At 38.4% G+C, this 17529-nt stretch overlaps 1 protein-coding gene across 1 annotated transcript in view; it reads left to right on the top strand.

Moving 5' to 3' along the window:
* The window catches only part of BBS9 (Bardet-Biedl syndrome 9), a gene marked incomplete at its 3' end in the record, with an annotated part of 276367 nt that overhangs the window by 6880 nt on the left and 251958 nt on the right, over nucleotides 1-17529 (top strand). The window lies entirely within an intron of this gene.

Genomic DNA, 17529 nt, shown 5'->3' with positions numbered 1-17529 from the left:
GTTTAACTGTGAACACTTGAGGATTAACTTACATTTAGAAAGGCAACATGATGCTGCTGTCTAGAGGAAACTGTCTTTCTATGAATGATAGTACCTTTGATGCATCTAGAAAATAAATGAGGCAAAGAATATGAAATGCATAGTAGTTGTTTCGTCGCATCTTGAACTGGATATGAATTTACAAGGATAATACTGATTTAAAAAAAACCCCAACAACCCAACATTACAAAACCCCTGGTTCCTCCCTTGTAAGATACTTTAACATCTAAACTAATTGTCATCATTTATGCTTTAATTCTGTTTTGCTTTTTTGTAATTTGCTTATCCCAGGCAAAGAAAAAGTTAACATCTTCACTCTCTGATCCTAAAATATCAAACGTCTTTTAAAGATATGTAGATTCTAAAAAAATATATAAGTTTTGATTGGAAAAACATAACAGTGGAAAATAGTATTTATGGTGTGTTTGTAGTTTTGAATGAGTTTAATAGATATTGGTCTTTTTGAACTTTGAAACACATAAAACATTCACCATTCAAATCTGGAAGCATTTAGGTTTTCTGTACATGACAGTTTTTTCTCTTCAGAAGTAAAGTTTGCCCAACAATATTAAGGGGTGGTTGTCATCTACACAAGTAGTATTCATAAACTGTTGGCAGTGTGATACCACTTTACCAAGGCAGAAAACCATCTGAATCTTCTGTGTCTGTAAGAATCTTCTAGTAGTAATCTTACAATGTGTTATCTTAAACTCAAGCTTGTCTCTGGGCTTATATTCAGTTGGCCAAAATTAATATAATTCATAATGATTGGAGAGATTTTCACCTACCAATTTTGCACAACCACTGTGGGAAAAATGGTCACCTCTTGTGAGTGAGAAGGTATCTGTGCTGTATCTTGAGGAGTGAGTGTACAGGGTATAGTGTGCTTCCAGACATACTATAGTGGAATTGCAGTAACATGTGTTCAGGGGATAAGAGTTGTGAGCGTCAGGAATGGTTCAAGAAGAATATAGAGCAAATACCCAGGTACCACGATGTAGTTCTGCAGAATAAACTCTGGATTTTTGACATGGTGTTTGTTTACCATGGAGATCCAAGTAGAATTCTGACCGCCAGCCCAATCTTGATTCCAGGCCTGTCTGTTATAAACCTTATTATAAGCTGTTACAAATGCAAGTGATGTAATGAAGAAAGTGTCTTTGCAAGCTAGGGAGACACAAGGTAATGGTTACCCCAGAAACTGCTCAGCCAGCCAGATACTTTCCAACACGTAGGGTGGTCAAAATGAGGGCCAGTTCTGCAATAGCAGCAAGAACAGCAGAGGGAACTCTGGTAAGTTCTGCAGACTTTGTTTTCTAGTAGCACCTCTGCCGCAGCATGTCAAGCTGTGTATTCCTTTTCCTTTTTTCTTCCCCATGTTCCAGTTTGCGTTAATGTTTTTATTGCTGTGGAAAAAGAATGACCTCAAGTCTTGTTTTGAGGTGGCCAAATAACAAACAACGAAGGCACAGATTTGTGTTCTGTAATAAATAGTACATGTTCATATGGTAAGAAGCTTTCTGTTTAAGACCTAAATCTAGGAACATTGTAGTGGATGTATCTAATAGCAGGCATCGAAGCATCAGAAAAGTAGGCAGAATGAACACTGAAGAAAGTTCTTTTGGGGAAATACAAGAAATAATTCTATTTCTGAGAACTTGGACTGCATGTCCTTTTTTTGTGTGGCTTTCCTGGACTCTCTGGTTAGATCTGTTGTCAAAGATGTGTTTTTAATCTTGCCCATAGCCTTTTGCAGTGAATTGATTTCAGGTTTTTTTAACTGTCATCTTTAATACCCTGTTCTCTGCTTGAGGCTTATGAATGACAGTATTGAGGGTTTGTTTCTATCTTGAAGACCAAACAGAGTGAACCAGAAAGGAGGGTTTATCAAGTGCTGTTAATTTCAGTAAACTGGCACGTGTCCTGGTCTGGCCTGCCGTACTATCTGTGTGTATCTCTGGCAGATGTTCTGGGATGTAATTGAGAGCCATTCTGTAAATAAATGAATATATTTTTTTACTGTCTGTCTTTCACAGGCTTCTCTGTAATTCTTGCCAGGCATCTGCTAACAGTCTTGCTTGCCTTCAGTGGAGGCTAATTCATGATGGTGGCAGTGCTGTAAGCATGCAGCAATGAGCTGGCTTTGCTTACGGTGTGACCGCTACTTCCACACCGTGCAAGTAGACTAACAAAACATAGGGAGAGTTTTTGTATTTATTGTCTTCTGTTACTGCTGTGACTAGTATGAGTCTTACTGCTACACTCAAGCATCCTTGAAACAATGTGAAGGTGAAAGAGGCACTTCAGAGATCATGTTTACGGAGCTACTGAAGCAGACACAGGACAATGGCAGTTGAACAGAAGGAGGAAAGCATATGTACAGGGAAAGCATGCTGTGGGAGTGTCAGGGAGGAGGGTGAATGTCAGGCCCCCAGGAACATGATCTTTCATTTGAGTAAGTAAAGAATGCTGTAGGAGTTGACACAGAGCACTTGATCTATGAAGTTCCGCAGTCTTGCTCATGTTTCTCTTGCTGAAGATTATGCTTTTTACTCTTAATGGAGGTTTTAATCCTATACCTTCAGTATTAAGAAACTTAGTCTAGCCAGCCATACCAGTTAACTCTGGCAAAAAAACCGCCAGGATTGACTTTGTGTATGCTAATTCGTGCTGGTGTCCTCAAATGTATTCTTGAGGGTTTTCTGTCCTTTCTTTGGACCAACAGTTATTTGGTTCTGGCTAAAGCTCTATTTCTTTCTTGTTGTACTCCTTCCAAACCATTGCCTGTCAATTTAATGGATGCTGCTGAAAATGATCCGTTCACTAATGCTTGTCCCTACCAAAGATGAAATACTTGCCTCTTGGCATTCAGGTATCTCCTGTTATCATTCATAATGTTGTTTCTGCCCGTGTGCAAATGCAGTCTTGGGCTTTATAGTGGGCTGCTACAGCTGTAGATTCATCTGTAGATACATCTGAGATGCCAAATGCTCTGTTGGTCTCTTGATGCTGTAAAGTTGCGTAGTCAATTTTGAAAATTGGGCTGTAAAGTCAGCACATAGTTTGCATTTCTCATCCTACATCTCCTTTGGCCTCTGTGGTGGCTTCTGCTCATTCTGTCTGAAAGAGTTTCAGTTTCCTTTGAAAAAGGAAGGTTGAACAGCAAAGAAGGTGGCTGAGGCTTACTGCTGTCCCTTGCTTCATGGAGAGCCCTGCGGGAAAAACGATTAAGCCCTCTCTTGTCAAGAACCTTTCACAATGTGGGATGGGGTACGTAGAGTAGCAAGAGATGCATAAACCAGGCTGGGACAGAGGTCTGAGGCTGGGTGACTGCTACTGAAATTGGGAGGCAGTTCCATAAATAGGCAGCAAACTGTGCATAATGATATGGAAAGGAACTCTCTTTCAATCCTGCAGTTCTTGAACTTGCAGAGTTGCTGAAGATCCTCCAGTTCCTTTTACATCCTTAAAGGGGCTGAAGAGGCTTGTTCAGACCAAGCTTTCAGTTTTCACAGTATTTAAGTTCAATTTAGATTGTATTGGAGTAGAATGTGGTTCTCCAACTTAAAAAGCATCTAATGTTTTTATGCAGAAACTGTCTGAAATTTTTCTCTTGACTGTTGGTTGACCTACCATCCAATCAGAGCTTTTTAGCAATGAAGGAGAATAGCTGTTAGAAGCAGATGCTCTACTACTATTTCATGGTTTGGTTTGGTTATGAGGCTCCACTAAGCATTCTTTAGCTGTTTGTAGTTAGATGTGTGCTTACATAAATCTCTCCCTGTGTGTGCTTTCTGCAGCTTCATTGGGGGGAGGATCTCACAGCTTCTGTTACTGTGGTAGCTGGGGAAAAATGTCTTTGCAGGTGTTTGACATGTTCAGAATACAGAAACAAACACCACTAGGTATGTATCTCATTCTCAGTCAGTTTCCTCCAGTGTTTTTGCTTTCCTGTCCCTGCTAGTTTGTGGGAATCTTAGACCATTGTTATGTTATAATTTGGTTTGTTAAACTGCGTATCTTTTTAGCTAAAGTGTGATGGAGATGTAAAATGTACAAAGTACAACTGTCATTTCTCAACTGGTAGTTTGGTTTTTTTTTTGTCTTTGTATTAAGAAAAAAAGTATTGCAGATTCCTCTAAGGAGAGAATTGGGGTAACCTGCCCTATTTTGTAGCCTAGTTTCTAGCAGCTTCATTCTTGCTAGTGTCTTCAGATTAATGATTTGATGCTATGAGCAGCTTTCACACATGGAAGGATGTTCTTATAAGAGGAGCAGATGAAGAAAATCAACAAACCTGTTTATTTAGTCTCATCATGGAAGGCTGAAACCTAAATTAAATAAGCGATTAAAGTGATGGAATAAAAAAACCCCAAAGACTGAGAAGCTGTTCAGTGACTGGCATAGTTTAACAGCATGCGCTTGACTTTGAAGTAGCAGAGTGTGAATTGCGTTTGTCGCCACTAGATGGTCCTCTGACTACAGGTAATGGTTAGTGGGCTGCATCTCTAAAACTGCGTTTATACTAGAACGGATCCTACAAGTGTATTTACTGCAAGACTTAGTATAGGAAACGTAAAAGTGTTTTCTGAAAACCTGCATAGCAAAAAGTTTCACTGATTGGAACAGAATGTGTTCTGTTGGTTTAGAAGTTTAGCAAAAAGGCAAAATGAACTTGACTCTTGCTTTCACCAAAATTAAGGGGCCAGGGATGTGGGAGATAACTAGGAAATCCCTTGTATGTTTAGCTAGAATCCTAAACAAAGCTGATGGAAACATAAAAGAAAGAAGTGGAGAAAACGTACAAAGATGAAAATATAAACCAAGTGTAGGCAGAGTTAATTGTGATTTAAAAATCTGTGGCAAATGGAAAGACAAAAATACAGAACTTTTTATTTCTTTGCTGCTTTAACTTTACTTTTATTCCTTGCTATCTCTGAACACTGGTGCTAAAATGAAAACATGAAACTATCAAGAAGTGACAGAGGAAGATCAACTAATAAAAGATCTTGTATTGTTAGTCCAGACTTTAAAAAACTGAAATTAAGTTTATTTCCTTTGTTCTATCTGCTTTTCAAATTTTGAACTCTTCCTCATGATTTTAGAGCGGTAAGTTGAATTTGTCCTGCAATGCTCTGGTTCTAGCATATGGGTCCTTTTAGAAAGGGTGATTCATGATAAAACCATGAGTTAGGAGTGCTGAACACTGGTTTTCAACCATGTGAACTCTTAACCTAGCCACAAAATGTCACAGCCCTTAAGTAATGATCAGATTGCACAGTCTTCATGTTTTACCTCAGATGTAAAATTTAAAGAACTCGAGGTGACTCTGCTGTAAGCAGAGTAAAGGAAATGAAGGTGACTAAGTGTGCACTTTAATGATTTATATTGCAGTCTTGCCTATTGTGAGGTTTCAATTCTACAAAAATATACTTTGTATAAAACAAGGTAATTCTTCCCCCTGGTGAGACTCCACCTGGATTACCACATTCAGCTCTGGGGCCTTGTTGTGGTTTAAGCCAGTCGGCAAGTCAGCCATGCACGCAGTTTCTACACCCCCCCTCCGGAGGGATGGGGAGGAGAATCGAAAGAATGCAACTCCCACGGGTTGAGACAAGAACAGTCCAGTAACTAAGGTATAACACAAATCACTACTGCTACCACCAATAATAATGATAAGGGAAATAACAAGGGAAGAGAATACGATACCACTCACCGAAAACGAGCCTGACCAAGCAGAGAGTGCCCTTCCGGGTAACTCCCAGTTACATTCCCGGGCATGACGTGCTGTGGTATGGAATACCTCTTTGGCTAGTTTGGATCAGGTGTCCTGTCTCTGCTTCCTCCCAGCTTCCCCTCCTCCCTGGCAGAGCATGAGACTCACAAAGTCCTTGGTCAGACTAAACATTCTGACTAGCAACTGAAAACATTGGTTTTATCAGCACTGTCCCCAGCCAAAAGTCAAGACCACAGTGCTGCACCAGCTACTAAGAAGGAGAAAAAGTGACTGCTACTGCTGAACCCAGGATAGGCTTCCAATGTAAGTAGGATGTGGACCTGCTTGAGTGAGTCTGGAGAAGGCCACAAAGAAGCTCCAAGGCAGGCTGAGAGCAACCTGCTCTAGTGAAAGGTGTCCCTGCCCATGGCAGGGAGTTGGACCTGGATGAGCTGTAAGGTCCCTTCCAGCCCAAGCCAGTCTGTGACTCTATAATTAGACCACCAGAGACTGCTGTGTTAACAATTCAACTCTCATTATATGAAGTTGTGTTTGCGGTTAATTTACAGTATCTTGGAAAGCATTTTTGTTTTCATATCTGTAGTATATTGTATTTATAAGAAACTTGACTCAAATACCAAGCTATTGGCTAAAATTATGTTAAAAAACCTAGTAAGCTTGTAATATCAGGAGTAGAGTTTGCATAACTCTGGCTTATAATTTTGTTTGGAAGGGAAGTGAGGAAGTTGTTGAGCATTTTAGGCTTGTTTTAGAGTTTTTGATCATCCAAATGCAAAGCTCTCTACTTATTACCCTGTGTATGAAAGATCTGACTTTCTCTAATATAGTGAGGATTTCTCTAATATAGTGTTTCTTTAATATAGTGAGGATGTACTTATGCTTTTGTGGTTGTAGCTGTGTGATGCAGAGGCAGCTTTGCTAGTTTTAGAACAGTGTATGTACTGGACAAAGCATGAGATGTACTACTTTAGAACTGTAGTTAGTATTCTGGACAGCATCTCTAAGATGCTTTCTGTGAGATATCAAGATATTTGAGGACAAGTAAGTAAACTAGTTTCAACTGTTGTACAGGGCTGGTAAACCCTAAGTGATGGGACTTCATTTGGCTTATTAAAAGTCCCTGCCGATTGAAGGCTTCTGATAAATGAGTTATGTATTTTGATGCTGTTAAAAGAATGGAGTGAAGCAAATGAATTGGATATAGTGTTTTAGTTAAGAATTCCTTTTCTTTATGCAGCAGTGTGCCTCTAGTGCAGTTCTTAAGGCACAAATCTGATATTAATCTACAAGTAGTCAAGTCTTATTAGGCAATAGACTACATATTATTTAATCTTTAAGTTAAAACAGCAGATTTTTTTGTTATTTAAGTAGTGATTAGATTTTGAGGCAGGATTGCTCAGTTTTGTGATTGACATAATTTGATCACAGTTTTGTTCCATTCTTAAGCTTTTTTGTTTGCAGGTTCACCAGAGTCGTGTAGGTCTACTTCTTTAAAATAATGCTGAGTTGGATCTGTTCTTGCTGTGCAGGTATTTTGGTTAATTAATTTAGCAGTGTTGACTTCAATTATATGAAACAGTAACTCTGAATGATCTTCATATAAAAATAAAACATATAGCTAGGTAATCACTTAGAGATAGTTGAGATAATTGTCAACTCTTTGCTTAAGGATCTCATGAATTTGCATATTGATACAGTAGAAGATTTGCAGGAAATTGGCATTAAGCAAAACATTTTTGTCTCTGCAAACAAATCCGTATTACTTCATAATTGATATTTGTAGCCTTTTTCTAATGTGATATTTAGATAATTAGTGCTGAACATACCTTAATTTTGTCTCCACAACCTATAGAAATAAGCTGGCCTGTGCTTTGACTTTGTCTTGTTCACATTGAGGGTTTCTGGAGATGGTGTGTTGTCCTGCCCTTAGTGGAATCTGAGGAAGAGACACTAACTTGGAAAACTGTTGGATCACAGCCTGGTTTGTGTTGAAAGGGACCTTAAAGCTTATCCAGTTCCAGCCCCCTGCCACGGGTAGGGACACCTTCCACTAGAGCAGGTTGTTTCAAGCCCCTTCCAACCAGGCCTTGAACACTGCCAGGGATGGGGCAGCCACAGCTTCTCTGGGGCACCCTGTGCCAGCGCCTCAGCACCCTCACAGAGAAGAACTTCTGCCTAAGAGCTCATCTCAATCTCCCCTTTCTCAGGTTAAAGCCATTCTCCTTGTCCTGTCCCTATAGGCCCTTGTCTAAAGCCCTTCTCCAGGCTTCTTGTAGCCCCTTTAGGCACCGGAGGTGCTCTAAGGTCTCCCTTTAAGGTATCTTTTCCAGGCTGAACAGTCCAGCTCTCTCAGCCTGGCTCCAGAGCAGAGCTTCTTCAGCCCTCACAGCATCTCTGTGGCCTCCTCTGGGCTCACTCCAGCAGCCGCATATTCCTCTTGTGCTGCTGGACCAGGACTGCGGGGCGGGGTCTCCCCAGAGCACAGCACAGGGGGAGAATGCCCTCCCTCGACCTGCTGCTCATGCTGCTGGCGATGCAGCCCAGCACAGGGGTGGTTTCTGGGCTGCAGGTGCACACTGCTGGGTCATACTGAGCTTTTTCCCTCTTGTTACATGACCTGCTTCTGTTGAAGCTTAGAGCTGTTAGCCTAAGTCCTTCTGCATCTTGAGAAGAAGTCCATATACTGCTGGTGCCTGACTGTTCTTAAAAAAGAGAGATTTACTGGTGTGGAGCCTGCTTATAAGAAATGATGGTATTGTGCTCTATGTAGTAAAAGAAAACAGCTCTTAACTACTGCTGTGAAAAAGTGCGCAGTTGAAAACTTGAAAAACTGCTGCACTTTTATTCTTTGCCTTGTTTGTCATGAGTCAGGTGTGACTTATGCTTGAGGAAAGTATACACAATAAATTCCTGCTGAAATATTATAGTGGATGGAGAAGTGCTTAAAGTAAAAATAAATCCACTGTTAGTTGAAGCTCAGGTAGCTTTACAGATTACTGCGTATATTTCCTGTGGTCAGTTGTGCATTACACTGAGTGGTGGGCAGGATAGTAGGTCATACAGGAACAAACAACAGCGTATAAGGAGTGAATACTAAAACTCTATACTTGGAGGACTGGTGGATGAAATACAGGTTTCCTGAGCTACCATCTGGTGTACTTAGGAGATGTTTGAATGATCACATGCTGTAATAGGAGGATGACCTTTCCCAGGTGAGGGCTGAGTTCTATGGTTGTTCTCTAGAGCATAAGTGATATGTTATGAAAGTATGCACATTCTCAACACTTCTTGTTTTCTTCTTCTGTTTATGCCATAAAGATTTTGTCTGTTACTTAAGAACTAAAGAATCAGCATATTGATGGGAGGGGATTGGAACTAGATGATCTTAAGGTCCTTTCCAACCCAAACCATTCTGTGATTCTATGATAGCTTACCTGTGGGACACACAAGCTTTTGGGTTGCTCTTGAATAGAATGCTGATTTTATTTAGAGACAGCAAGAAAGCATAGTTTAATAACCTTGCTTTTGTAGTTACTGTGTTTTTAATGGTGTTCACTTGTAGGTAATGGCATTTTATTTTCACTGCAAAAGCAGTGTTAGTATTTTATGTGATTCTATAGAATATACTTCATTATCTAGTAGTTCAATCATCAGTGTATTTATCCTGTTTTTATAGAACTTTTTTAAATGCATTGATAAATGATTTAGAATTGGATCCTCCTAATAATGCACATTTTTTGATCTGAAAAGCCTAATGCCTTAAGTTGGCTTCCAGACTAGTTCAGGTATATTTGAAGTTGTTCAGTGGATACTGTACCAATAAAAGGAAATAATAAAACAACAGCAAAAGGAAGGAAAAAAGAAAATACAACTTTGACATGAAAAAGTTACGAGCAAAAAGAGGTGTGAAAATACCTTGAACCTGTCTTTTCCTCAGCAAATAGCCTTGAATTAATTTTACTTTATTATAGCACTGGCCTAGAGGCAAAGTATGCTTCAGAGTTCCAACAAAGAGGGTGCTATATGTAGGAATTCTCTTAATAATGAGATGCAACATATGTGTAAACCATGCGACCTTGTAACAGGAAACTTTGTAAGAAGGGTTAGACTGTGCTTAACTTTTCCACAATTCTGCAAGAATGAGTTTTATTAGGTGTTAGTCAGAAAAAAATTATCAGCTGAGTTTTATGCTCTAAGGTTAAATGATTCTTATGACTATGTTTAAATACAGCAGCGGTATAAATTTGGACTTGGATTTATTGGCTAGTTCTGTTAAGGAGAAGAATGTTTAACTGTTACCTTCCTGTTAAATTGCTTGTGGATAAGGACAGATGATTTGAAAGGCTTGGGCATCAGGAGTTGTTTCGTGGAATAGATCTGCTGCTGGCTATTTCTAAATGGTTTCTCATGTAACTTTGGAAACCTGTGTTTTTCTCTTTTAAATAATGGACTTAGAACCTCTTTTAAATTGATGATGTGAATGGAAAAACAATCAAGGAAAGTGTTCTGTGAATCTCTTGCCATCCGTTTCTTTTCACCTTTCTCAACTTCTCATAACAGTAATGACTCAGATCAGAGCCTAACTGAAGTGAAAAATCCCATCACCTTCAGTATGTGAGAACTTTACTTCAGTTACAAATTGTTGGATCTATTATTTAATCTGCATTTCATTTAAACAAAGCACTATCATTAAAATGGAGTAAAACCAATTGTAGAAATAGAGAACTGTGGGAGCTCTTGTATATGTAAGTGAAAGACTGGCTTTTCCAAACTTTGGTAGATTTTATGTGATGCTCTTTTTGAATTTATTTTGTTGAAGTATAGTACCCAAATGTGTGCAGTCATTGTGCACTGGTAGTATAAAATGTTTTGTATCTTGCATGTAGGGTTATGGCTTTAGCAGTACTCCTGCCAAGAATCAGCGAGCGCCAAGCGGAACAATAATTACCTCATATGTTTTTAATAGTGCATGTATATTAATAATGACCCAATCTTGCATTTCTCCTTTTGGTGACATATTGTTGACTCATATTTAATTCATCATCCTCCTCTAATCCCCAGATTCTTCTTCTTAGTGCTGTTGCCTGCCGTTCTCTGGTTTCCTGTGAGACAATTGTCTGAGATCATATCAGATGTTTCACTGAAGTTTAGAGATGCTGTCTCTAAAGTTTTTTGATGCAGTATATATTATTACTCTGTCTAATAAATAGTTTGGCATGATGAATTTTCTGTTACTTCAAACTTATGTACAGCTTTATTATTTACATATGTACTTTCTTATTAAACGTTCCTGCATTTCATGTGGATGCATTTGTCTATCAGATTTGCTTTCTTTTTTAATCTAAAAGAATGCAGTTTTCTATTTAGTCTCTTTTGTCTCCTCAAAGGGTCTTTCAGAAATGTGTGTATGTACTATTTTGCTTATTTTTCTAGTATTCATCCATGACTATTCCATGACAAAGTCTCCAACTTGTAGGAATTTATTTGGAAGGTCTCCAAAACCTTGTTAGTTGCTTTTCGTAGAGGGGCGAAGTGTATCTTGTAGAGGCTATCATGCTTTCTACTAATTCTAATTTGGGTTATTAGGTTTGGTGCAAATAATGTCTGTTAGAAATCACTCTGTCATTCAAGACAGATTTCTTTTCCTTGGAGTGTCAAAAGTGTGAGGGAACAAACTGGCAAGAGGAGATGAAAATCAATACAACTGTGACAAGGTAATCTTACTTTCAGATTCATGAGCAGAATTCTATTTTTGTGGTATTCAGTTGGTTCTGATCATGGTCACAACTTGTTCTAGACCTTGTTGAAAGGTTTATTGTTGGCAAAATTGGGCAGCTGGGCATATACAGTTAAGTAAGATTTAGAAAAATGTCATCAAGTACCTAGAAATTCAAGAAGCTGGTAAAAATTGAAGTTAGATTTAATTTTATATACTTGCTTTGCGTAGGACTGCTATGTTTTCCCCTGGGTGGCAATGCAAGCTTTGGTAAATGAGACTTGAGCTTACCTTAATCATAGTTCTTGCTTTAGTAGCAGAGCCTCTGCCTATGGAAAGTTTAAGGGCTGTACAGTGCTATCACTTCAGAGGGCAAAGTTTTAAAGTTTTAGGGGAATCTGGAGAATTTGGAAGGGTTTAAAAAAAAACGTTAGCAGACCAAAAAGTGTTCATAACTTAAAGAAATAATGCTGCAACCTTGCTGAATTTTTCCATTTCTCTAACATGACTGAGTCTGATTATGACCATGGTTTATTAAAGATAAACATGCAACCCCTCCAGAGAAAAATGTATTTGGTGACTGTAATGAAAAGGACAAGGAAGGATTGCAGCAGAAATGAAGTGTTTGCAACTGCTCTATGGTAGACTTCTCTAAAGATTGCTCTTTGATTGGGATCAAAGTGTCCCATCCTGCTTAGCTGCAAAGGTATGAAAAGAACACATTGCAAGGTTAGTGGCAAAGGAATAAGATAATCTCAGCATTTGCAATGTGCTTCCAACAGTCTTAAAATACAAGATAACAAATTGTTCCTGCTTTGCTAAATCTATAGTCTTTTCTGAGATTGCCAGAAAAGAAGTCCGTGGGGATTGTGATTTTTTTTTTTTTGTTTGTTTGTTTTTTGTTGATGGAGACAAAATTTATGGACTCATTTGACCACAAAGTAAGTGTTAGTCCTTTCTGTGTGTTGGTTACTAGCTGAGGATAAATAGACAAATGATCTGAGTATGAAAAGTGGCTTTATTTTATTGGTGGCTTTGAGAATCTTTAGTCAAGCTGTGTATTTCTGATTTTAATGAAATATATGAAACTTCTTGAAGAGGTATAGGTGTTCCACCTAATAGTCTAAACTCGCACATTTGCACTGTGAGCTTCAGACTGTCAGACTTTGGTCTGGACTATTTTTAATGTGTTCTTTGAATGTGACTTCAGTTATTCTGGAGAGTGTTCTTCAGCAAATATTTTCAACAAGTCTCTGGCTCAAAATTAGTAAAGAATCCATGTACTTTGGGAAGTGCTTAGGAATCATGAAGCTTCTTACTCTAAGGAGATTAGAAATGGAGAAGTAGGAGAAAAGATGGAGAATTTCACTGGGTTTTAACAGTGGGATTTTCTATGGTGTTTGGTTATAAGTCTGCAGGTCTGTCTTAAATGGGAATTTAAACATGATGTATTTATTGTCTAATGGTGACTTAAGATCCTACAGGTAACTTTTGAAAGTACCTAAAATATTTCAGGATGGGGCCTATATTCAACTTCAGCTGAGCTCAATACAAGGACTAATATTGGTTTGTGAATCATTAAAAACACCCATGTGCCTTACCTATGAAGTCAAAGGCTATTGATTTGGAAGGGCACATGCTGACAGTACTTGTCTTTACTTCATTTTTATTTGTGGGAGATTTGCTAGTTCAATAAGATGTTCTATAATAGTTATATAGTATAGGATAGGTGTATAAATGCAGATGAGGGCATCTTGCCATTGCAAAAGTTCCCAGACTAGAATTTATCGTGTCCTCTTTAGAAAACGCATAGGTCAGTGCTCTTTTTAAAGACCCACTCTATTTGTACTGTCTGTAATTAATGTGCTATATTGAAAACCAGATTTTAGTACTATAATCTGTTTAGGTCAGGAGATTTTACCTTTCATGTCTACACAGTGTCAAATGCTGGATTTTTTTTTTTCAGTTTCAACTGAAAAAGTGTGCTGGATGTTGCAGCTCTGATACTTTACTGCATTTAAATCTTCTGTACTTCCTTGAATCATACTAGTGTTGTTTCTAAGGTCCCTTCTACGATCTCAGGTCAGCATCGTAAATGGATCATTCCCAAGTTGTCTTCTTCTGTAAGAGTCAGATCAAGAATAAAGGAGTGTATCACAGGTCTCTGCAGGATTGATTGTGTAAGTGAGGGCTGATTGGCCTTTGGAGATATTTTCAATAGTTCAAGATCTCCTTATAATCTACATGCCCCTTATGCTTTATGGCAAGCTGAAATCTGCAAGAGGTTTTGTAGGGAGGATACATGATAATGACTGAGAGAAGCAAGAAGGTGCTTTTTCTCATGGTAGCTCTGACTGCATGCTTTACTGTGTCTTGACCAGGGAGGCTTCTTACAGAGTGGGCTGTTGCAGAGGGAACATCTGTTGTGCTGGGACTTGTGAACATGTTTTGCTGCAGTGCTTTAATTTTGGGAAGGGTTCACAAAATAATTCAAGCTAACATCAGTGGTATAAGCATTGAATGTTTGCCATAAACAGTTCTGTTATTTTCTCTTAAACTGCTATCTGCTTCTCTATTTTTCTTTCCTTCCAGCAGAAAAGCACTGAATCAGTCTCAGCTGAAACGTAGTAGGCTTTGTGCATTGTTTGGGGTGGGGACATGCATTAGCATTGAATGATGCAGGGCATTTTTCCGTTTTCTCTTTACATGTATGCAGGGTATTGTACCACCTTGACAGTGCCATCAGATCCCCTGGCCTAGAATGAATGGCTGCAGCTGAAGTCCTGAATTGTGGTTCCTTCTGTAGTAATGCAATGAGCAGGCACCAGACCACCATGCTAGTCGATTCAGAGGTCTTTAAGAATGCACACTGACATGTGCTTCCTCCTTTGGGTTAGAGAAGTAACCTAAGACTTACCTTTTTCTAGGCATACATTGTTTTAAGAACTGCCTGTCATATTTTCAAATGGTTTTTCCATTAGGCAGAAGTGATTCCTGAAGTGCTTTTCTCACAGTTGACCCAGATCTGTTTTGTTTCAGGAGCTGTACTTAGCAGCAAGTTGAATTCTTCAGAATGGCTTTGAACTGGAGGAGACTGTTTTCTGTGCTGTGAGAAACTTTTTGGGGTGAATTTCAATGATGAAGGAAAAAGAAAACATTTTTGCTTGTTTCATGTCAGGACACTAATTTCTTTTCCAGTGTGTGGGAATACAGTTTGTGTGATGAATTTAACTTCTTTTATCATATTTGAAAAACATTTCCCATATATCGTTAAAGGGCTCTTAGGTTCCTGGGCATCTTATAAATGGCAACTGATCTTTTAATTGACACTTCCTTTCACACAAGACTTTTGACTGAAGCTTCTGATTACCATCGGGGGCAATAAGGTTGTCTCTGCTGACTTCTCCTAGAAAGCTGTAACTTTATGAAGCTTTTTCTGATCTCTAAGTCATCCCGTTTGATAGTGTAGTTTTCATTGCATGAATTCACGTGGTGCTCAGGCCTTGTGCTTTACATAATGTACTTTTAATGAAAATGATTTGGTGCCAGAGGGGAGGCTTGGAGTAGAGGAAATCATTAACATGCAAAAAACCTTGAGCTCCAAAATAACTTTAATTAGAAGCTTATTTCAAAGAGCTACCACCTGCCTCTCATTTTGGCTTTGCATTAGCTCTAAAAATACATTGTGGTTTAAAAGTGTGATGTAAATGTATTCATATCATGCTAGAATAACAAAACTACAAAACAACAGTAGCCAGACTTGTGCTTAAAAGTAACACTTTCTGGCTGCAGGACATGCCTCTTGAGACACGAGCTGCTGCAACTATGTAGAGTATACTAAGTGATTCCATCTGATCTGCAGAAAACCCTATGGTTTATATTTTCACTTTATAAATATGTCACTGGTAAAGCCAACTGGCTGCAATAAGCTTTTTCGAAATGGACATTTCTGGCCCAGTTTTTGGACAACTGCATTTCTTAAAGTGAAACATAAAAACTCCATTCACTAGCTACACATTAAAAACAAATGGCCAAAGGAAATAAGTTGACCTATAAAATGCTGGGAAATAAAGAGTTCATACACAATTTAGTTTTCTTTAATTATGCTTTACATGTAATAGTTTGGATAATTGGAGTTTGAACCACTAGTACAAGCTAGTTAAAATCCAGAGTTGAGAGTTAGTGAGTGGGAATGACACAAATATGATGAACAAAGTGGTAGGTATATTAAGAAGTAATGCTGTACCCTTCAAGTCAGAAAGCGATTAGTGATTCAGTCTTAGGTGCCTTATATGTGCTGCTTCAGACACTGCAGTTCAGTACTGCGGTGTTCTTGGAGATCATTGGAGTACTCTAAAGAACTTGTCAGATCATATCAATCATATATTCCTATCAGTCATACCAATGATATATCAATCATATATTCATATCAATCTTATCATATTCAGTCATATCACTAATGTTAAAACAGGAGAGATTTTAACATTGACATTTGTATGTGATCAGGGATTATGAATGTTAAAGATGAATGCTTCCATGTCTAACATGGTAGCTCCATCTTTATTGCAGAAAGTGCTATAGTTTTAATAATTTTCATGATGTAATGAAATTTGTATGAATAAGATTGATACTGATAATGCACATGGAAGCAGAAGCTATTACTACATGTTACTTAAGCAGTAACACCTCAACACTTCTACTGGCCTTTACTTTTTCCTGTTGTTTGAGTTGTAATATATCTACTAGATGACCACTGCATATCAATTATATCTGCTGTAGTGTTTGTCTGTCAGTGTCATCAAAGAATAGAAATGTAGGTGTTTCTTTTTTTTTTTTTTTTTTTTTTCTCTTCTGGCTTTGCCTGTATTTTTCTAAGGAAGAAAAGATGATGAAGAAGAAGCCTTAACAAACAAAGAACAAATATGTTGTACTACTGGGCCTTTAAAAAAAACCAACACATTTTGCAGGCTGATATGTGTAATCTTTGTCTTCAGGTACCAGGGAGTTCAACAGAAGCTAGACATCGAAAGTTAAGGTTCTGGAAATAGGACAGACAACTGCAGGTTTCTTCTCTAGCACACAGCTGATGGTAGGAAAATTCATAGAAAACTGCAAGGAGAGTTGAAGATTCTCTACACCCAGACTTACAGCGTTGTCTTCTTGATAAATGTGTAAAATCGAGTGGAACTGAATAGTTGGCTAATATATAGTGTTGAGAGGGTTTTCGGTATGCCTTTGAATGTGAATGTATATGGTTTTGAGGTAACAGATGTAGAGTAGCTGTGGTCACGTGGACACCTGGATTATGAAGCACTGTTTTCTTGCAAGCCAAATGAAAATACCACTGGTTAATCCTAGTAGCCAATAACTATAAGATAACAAGCTAAAACTGTGCAGGCAACCAGTGGGCTAGCACCTTTTACTAGTTATCAGTGTTTGTACAAGTTTCTGAGAGTACTTTTACTGGTTACTCATAATTTTATACAGCTGGATACTTTTTCTAGACTGTATCACCAGTGTGGTAACACTGTCAGCAGCTGTTGGGAAGTGGAAGCTGGGTGCCATTAACATTGATAGCATAACATGCAAACCATTAATGGTTTCCATTGTTTGCTGATCGGGAGTATGTAATAGGACTAAATCCCGTGAAATTTCACAGGACTGAAGAACAGATATCTACCGTAGTGCCTTAGAGTAGATCAGAGATGAAAGATAGAATGCTTTATTTAAATTATTATTCTCTTGATATCATCTAATTCAATCCCAGTTTCCAAGCAGTTTCATCTAGAATTTGCCCAGAATTGTGTTCAGTTGTGTTTTCAGTATGCCCATGGAAGGACATTCTGCAACCTTTCTGGACAATGGGTTCCAGTGTTTGGTGTTCACAGTAAAAAACCCAGCCAACCCACCAGTCTTTTTTTTTCATGTTCTGATAGAATTTCATGTGATACAGTTTGTTCCTATTGCCTTTTGTCCTGTAACTTCATGCCACAGAGAGCAGCCTGTCTCTCTTATTCATTCTCTTCCATTAGGCATT

The sequence above is a fragment of the Psittacula echo genome (assembly GCF_963264785.1).
Source record: "Psittacula echo genome assembly, chromosome: 2".
Lineage (NCBI taxonomy): Eukaryota > Metazoa > Chordata > Aves > Psittaciformes > Psittacidae > Psittacula > Psittacula echo.
Note: the sequence above shows the minus strand (reverse complement) of the source record. Positions and strands in the feature narration are given on the sequence as shown.